Raw genomic sequence first — 7,419 nt, 5'->3', positions numbered from 1 at the left:
ATGAAGTAAATGAAAAGTATAGCGGGAGGAATAAGTATTTGGGATATATAAGAGGGAAGAAATGAATTGAAAAAAAAGGGAAGGCCCAATGCAGAAAACACCAACTATGATCAAATTTAGCATAGAGCAAAAACGAAAGAAATAAAACAACTTAATCTCAATTAAAATGTAAAGTATTAATTTTGATTAATGCTTTCAATTCAATTGCAGAAGTTATTAAGACCAATACATTTTCATTGATGAACTCAGAGGAAATATTATCATGATCATGATTCTTTTGACGATTTCAATATATGGATAACACTATGTATTATATTAAGAGTTCCTCTTGTGTCAATTTCCTAGTAATTCTATTTCGACTGACAAGTTTGACCCCCCCTATCCACCAACAAAGAAATTAATTTTTTCCCGATACAATCATATTTTTTGCCTGCATTCGTTGACACAGTTTGCATTAAAAAACCCTAAATACTACGGATGGCCGATGACAGAAAACTTTTGGCAAAATAAAGATTGTGTGTGGAAATATTACAGTATTTGACATGTGACATACATCCGGCATGATCTCCTTTTATTCACTTCCAGTCGAAACGAGTCGAGGGAAAATTAACAAATGCATTCTCAAAATTTAATCCATATTACAAGAAAGGTGGAAAATGAAGAAAAGTAGGTTGCGTGTCACCGTCAATGCAGCGATCCATCTATTCATTATGAATGTCTCCCATCTTCGTCAAACTGAAACCATGTCGGCCAGAAATTGAAAGCATAAACCGATGAAGAAGCGGTGCGAGGAATAGCTCTTTTCTTCGTAACCGAGTTTTCACCTCATTATTTCAGAAACGGATATTTGACTGGTTCATTTATATAGAAACTAGGTCTTTAAGGGAGGAGGAAGCATTTAAAAGACGGATGAGAGTTGACATTTAAAATTCATTCGTTTCATGTTGTCGCGTAGGAAATCCTGTTTCAATGTTGCCAAACATTCTATACGTCCATTCATTCATTTTCAGCTACTTTTTTTTGTTGCCATGCCGAGAAAGATATTTGTGATGTAAACGATAAACTAAAAAAGTGAGACAACCCGGAAGTCAGGCAGGACATGGACTTCTAGAAAAGGGAGTATTGGGAGATTAAATTCTCGTAATATACACTATTGCTACTAAGATATTTAAATACCGCGAATATATTATTAAAAAAAACTGAAGAGAAAGACTGAAATCAAAAGTTTAACTACTAGAAGTGTCCTAGTAGCTCCATGATTCAGCTCTTAAAGGGGAATCCAGCCTTGTCCATTAAATGTTGTGTTGGGAAGGAGAAAAATAAATTAAACAGAATGGTGAAAGTTTGAAAGAAATCGGACAAGCAATAAGAAAGTTATAGCTGCTTTAAAATTGAGATCACTAATACTATGTAGATTTCAAATTGGCAACTGGATAAGTAAATTATGACAAGGGGCAAGGACAACTTTCCCATAGGCCATGTACTTTATTATCAGGGATTAGTGGTTTTCTCCTAAGTACCCATTCCCCTGGGGCAGTAATCTAAATATAACCCAGGTAGTATATTGTTTTATGTCCTCATGAAAGAAAAATGTTAATTTGAAATAAAACTTTTGGGAAAAAAAAATCACATTTTCGCCATAATATGAATTGGAGTACATGGAAGAGTAGTCCTTGCCTTACATCACTATGACATCCCATATGCAGCCAACTTGAAGTCTCCATGGGTACAGTGATTACCAATATTTACAACTTTTAAAAATTCATAACTTTCTTGTTTGTCCAATATTGTTCAAACTTTCACCTATCAACTTGTCTGATTTTTCTTTTCCTTATAAAAACAATTTTTTATTTGGGTTGGATTCCCCTTTAAAGGTCAAGTCCACTCCAGAAAATTCTGATTTGAATAAATAGAGAAAAATCAAATTGTCAAAATGCTGAAAATTTCATCAAAATCGGATGAAAAATAAGAAAGTTATGACATTTTAAAGTTTTGCTTATTTTTCACAAAACAGTGATATGCACAACTCAAATGAGACAGACTATGATGTCCCTCACTCACTATTTCTTTTGTTTTTTATTGTTTGAATTATACAATATTTCATTTTTTTAAATAGATTTGACATGCAATAAGGACCAACTTGACTGAACCATATACTGTAGTATTAAACATGCTCATTCCACATATTCAGGGAGGAATTAATCGTTGTTCAGTTGATGAGGAGAAAAATAGAATATTCCCTATTTCATATAATAAAATACAAAAGAAATAGTGAGTGGATGACGTCATCAGTCTCCTCATTTGCATAGCGAACATGATGTGCATATAACTGTTTTATGAAATTAAATGAAACCTTAAAATGTCATAACTTTCTTATTTTACATCCGATTTTGATGAAATTTTCAGTGTTATGCTTTTTGGTTATTTCTCTTTTTATTCAAATCAACTGTTTGTTGGGGTGGACTTGTCTTTTTTTTAGTTCGAAGGGATCAAAGTGCAATATTGCATTTTTATGGAACACAATGTGTGGACGTTTGAAATTGAACTGCAAAATATAAATTGTGTTTTTAAAGGAATGAAATTAATGTTGTCAAAGAAGAGTCTGCTTGGGTTGATTTAAACTTATCTCATTATATTTTATGGATTTCCTTATCTCCTTTCAAATAATACAATGCAGATACATTTCTATTTTACCAAGTTTTGGGTGAGATGTAACAGTTCCCCACATGTTTCTCTTTCGTCTCATTTTCATTTAAATAGACAAAGATTTATCTGCCTAAGCTTGCAGAAACAATGTTCATTCATATGAAGGAACAAGTAAACACACACACACACAAAAAACTCCTGTATGAATCAATTTCTTTCCAACAAACGTCATTGTGCAAATGCATTTTTTTAAAAGAGCGAATTGGAGGGGACGTGTTTATCATTTAGCACTTACGAAATAGACAACAAAATAACTTGTATAAGGATATCTGCTTACCCTTGCTTACACTAACCCTAAAACGGTTAATCCTAAACTTTCTAGGTAGTCCATTAAAGGATGGGCCAATCTTCATTGATATTTTAGCCAGATACAGTGTCAAGGGAAACTGAGTTCCAAGGAACATCTAATTTAATACCGGTAGCATAATGTGTTTTATGATAGTCTTGATTATTCAATTCAATTTCAAATAAATAGTGAGATTCGGTTTGAAAAATGACAGCAACTTTGTCTTTATTGAAGAAAGGGAATTATTGTAAGCATCACTGTGATATGAATGATGTAAAGAGAAGCTGGTACGTTTCATAAAGCTGTTCGTAAGATATGAGCGACTTTACAAACAACTGATGATTATTTCTCATGGTAAATGATACACCCTTTTTCATTGGTGTTGATGAAGTTTCTAATAAAGGATCACCAGTTGTTTGTAAAGTCGTTTGAAAAACTACAAACAGTTTTATGAAGCACCCACATGAAAATTATTTAGTATTCTGATATTGGCATCATGATTAATGACCAAAGAAGATTGTCAGGAGAGGATTTGGCATATTCGCTTCAAATTAAGTATCTGTTACTTTGACCGATTTCATGAATTTTTTAAAGAATGTACTAGAGCACATGTATATATGAATTAACATATATACCTAAATAAAATTACTAAATCACAATAAATGAATAAAATAAATTATTAAGAAGTGGATGAGAGAGAGAAAGAGAGAGAGAGAGAGAGAGAGAGAGAGAGAGAAGCAAATAAACATAATTTTTTCAATCTCTGGTTTATCTCATTATTAATAAAAAATAATAATTTCAACAATATGTATCAATAATTACAAACTGATTTATTGAAATGTATCATCAATCGCACTCAAAAAGGGCAAAGCTTTACAATCTTATTTACAAATGAATACGGAAAATTAAATCTGTCTGTACACTATATATATATGGATATATACACACACGTTTATGTACAAAGTGTACAAAATTTACAATTTTATATAAATCTACAAGTAGAAAAAAATACATATATTTAAGGGGAAAACATATTAAATTGGACCAATTCATTACCTCCTTTTTGAAACATCTGCATTCTGCACAAATTTTATTTCTTGCTCTCTTACCTTGAAAGTATGATTGTTGGATTCTCTGTAAATTAAATCCAACTTTCAATGATAACTTTGAAATGTGGGGCAAGGTAAAATTGTAAAAGATGCACAATCACTAAATAGCTCCACAAAGAAAAAAAATTCCTTATATAATCGTTACTACTGGTTTTAATTTTCAATGTTGCAACTGTTTAGAAGTTTAATACATACATGAAAATTCAGGATCCATTTTGATTGGTATATTGTACTTCCAATTATAAAACAAAACTGATTACAAAAGGACAATTCAAACTCCTTTACTACCCAATAAATCTTCATTTTACATGCTGGTACACATAGGGCAGATTAACATATGAGCAAACAAGAAAGTTCTTCCCCTTAGTCTGTTGGAGAATGTGAGTTGTTTAAATCAAACATATTATACAACTATTGGTATACATTTAATAATGTTGACTGACTCTGGCTTTTTGGAACATAAGAAATGCTGCCAATAACAGAAATGATTGCCCTCGTCTTATGACTCTTGGGACAATAAGATTCTATTGTAGATTTTTGCAGGCAACATATTAGATGTTCAATATTATATAATTACTATCCAGCGCTTAGAGATTTCTGATGAAGTAAGTGTTAGGCTCCATACAGGCACATAAAATTGGTTGGGTCTTGGAAAGTGCATATTGTGATTGATCATGCATGTATTTCTGAATAATCTATTTAATTTGGACTTGATGGTCAAGAATGAAATAATAGAATCCATTTAATCTTAATGGTCCGGTATCATGTAGTATGAGCAATCTCCAAACACTCACTTTATTCTATGATACTTAGGACTTCAACACGTTTACCACTATTATTCATCTTGAATCTAGTTTGTCAAATAATGATGATTTATAACATGCAGCCACTCTTTGAGGATGTGAAATAATCCAGTCATGTGATTGGTCACATTTGAAATAATGAATTTAAATATACTACCAATACAACAAACTGTGCCTGTTAGCCAATGCGATGAGCACAATTAATAAGAAAAGGGAATGTTGTCTTAGGTACTTAGCATTGTTGAATGTTTCTGTGATATCACTTGTAAAAGGTTGCCCACCAGATTGACTAAGGTGTTGCCCAATGTCAGACATAGTAACCCCCTGTAAGAACAATTATTCTCCTAGCAATTCAAATGGTAGTGTGTTTTTTTTTCTTAAAAACAAGGCATCAACGATGATATGCATTTTCTAACAGCATCAAAAACACATAGTCAAGAGTTTTGAATTCTGTACTTGGTAAATCCATCAAAGGTCAAAGTGTCCAAGCATACCATGATTTTTCCCCCCATAAAGCACCATCTTAACACATATCACAATGAATATGCTGTTTGTGCACAAGCTCAATAACATGACCAACACCACATGCAGTCACCTTCTCCATACCTAGAAAGTCTTGTCTTCTGTTCAACTCTAATTTCTCCAAAACAAGATAATTTCATTTTGTAGATCTTCATTTTTCTAGGGCACCTGAGAACTCTAAAAATTCTGCCTAAAGAGGCTTGCTTTGATGTTACATTCCCTTCTCTTAAATCTTATTTTGCCAATCATTGTTTTTGAGAGAAGAGTTCATTCTGTTGGTCTGACTTGCAGCGTGATCTTCTGTTGGTTATCAAGGACTTCACGTAACTTGTTCTCAGTCATTGTCAACCTCTGCTCAAGTATGTTTACAGTCTGAACATGAAAGACAAGAATGTTATTGCATTTTAAAATCATGAACACAAGTTTTGAAACTATCTCATAAAGACAGGAGTATGGGAACTTTGTCATTAAGGTCATCACAATGAAAACCTAGATTTTGATAGGCTACCGAGTCCTCTTAGTGGGTAGATACATTATAGCAAGTGCATCAAGCACTTTGTTAGTATTGAACACTAATTTAGGTTTCCTAAGGCATGACTGAGACATCATTTTTGAGCTGGGCCTTGGAGAAAGAATGTTTCTGGAGAAAGGCGGGTGTGGATATGACTTATGACACAGTATAGTATTTTGATGATATGAAGTCTTTGACACTAATCATCAACATTATGTAAGCTGGATCTTGGTGTTGCTTTTGAAATCAAGGCAGGATAATATGACTTTCATCAGACAAAAGTAAAATGATGAGAGGATAAACATGATATGTCTTGAAATACACATAATCATTGCTCCTTCCCTGTGGGCGGAGAAGATTATAGATGCTCGGTCCAGAGCCACTTGGTCTAATTTTCACATGTGCTTGTTTCATGATAAATTTTGTCTAGCATAGCATAGCACTAAGTCCAATTACCAGAAGCTCTTATGTAAACTTTGACCCATTATCACATCATTTAATGACCATTTGGTCTAATTCACCACTTCGTCTTTATCCAAAATGAAAAATAGCCCAAGTTCATTCCATTAAATGGGTTTAGCCAAATTTGAAATTAGATGAACTGGTTCTCAGGGCTAGAGAAATCTAGACGGTGGGTTAAGTAGATGATCTGGTTGAGTGTAGACAAAATAAATATAGATCATGTGAAGTACAACTATTGATGAGACCCGAGCCCTGTAACGCAAAGATTAGCTGTTAATCGCTAAATGAAATGGCCCATCAAGATGGTCGTTGCATGCGCATTTTGCTCAGTAGACTGACAAGGAACCAATCAGAATTGATCTTTCAAATTAGCGTTTAATCACTAATCTCTGTGTTATGGGGCCCGAGCGGTTATAGAGAGAATGTGGGTATAAGGGTGGAGATTGCTTACCTGTGTAAGAACATCCAGTTGACCCACCATGTTCTCAAGAGTTTGTGCTAGGCCTGGTGGGATCTCTTTGACCTCTAAAGGTACAGTGGAAGGAAGAGGAGGAGTGTGTAATGATGGCCCAATCCCATTCACCATACCTCTTCTTTCTTGGTCCGTTGAGGTGATATCAAGACCATGGAGTCCAGATGGAGCAGCACCACCAGCAGCAGCATGCCCCATTGCCTGTGAGATTGACACATAGAAATTAAGAATAAGTAATCCTGCCCAGGTAAAAATCTCTTGGGATCACAGATTTTTGTTGTCTAGGGAGAAATTTGACTGCATAACCTGGGTCCTGTAACATTGTATGCTTGGTTTTCACAATTACTTATACATAATAGTTGATGTAATGAATCATAAAAAAATGTTCTACAATGATGGCTAAGCTTTGTGTTACAGGCCCTTGGTATGGGAGAAAATCACTATGGAAGGCTAACTAGTAATATGTAGGTACCTATTTTATCCACAATTTTAATACTGACCATAAAACTTGCACACGACTGATAGTTGAAGCATGTAATGCCAATTGT

The 7,419-nt window shown here is 33.8% G+C and overlaps 1 long non-coding RNA gene across 1 annotated transcript; it reads right to left on the bottom strand.

Annotated features, from left to right (window-relative positions):
• Positions 1-3,752: 3,752 nt before the first annotated feature.
• On the bottom strand, positions 3,753-7,073 carry LOC129257284 (uncharacterized). The gene is made up of 2 exons (XR_010293074.1): positions 6,851-7,073; positions 3,753-5,798 (listed from the first exon to the last, which is right to left on the bottom strand). It is a non-coding gene; the product is annotated as an uncharacterized LOC129257284 (long non-coding RNA).
• Positions 7,074-7,419: the final 346 nt, after the last annotated feature.

The sequence above is a fragment of the Lytechinus pictus genome, chromosome 3 (assembly GCF_037042905.1).
Source record: "Lytechinus pictus isolate F3 Inbred chromosome 3, Lp3.0, whole genome shotgun sequence".
Lineage (NCBI taxonomy): Eukaryota > Metazoa > Echinodermata > Echinoidea > Temnopleuroida > Toxopneustidae > Lytechinus > Lytechinus pictus.
The sequence above is the reverse complement of the archived record's forward strand: the minus strand, read 5'-3'. Positions and strand labels throughout refer to the sequence as shown.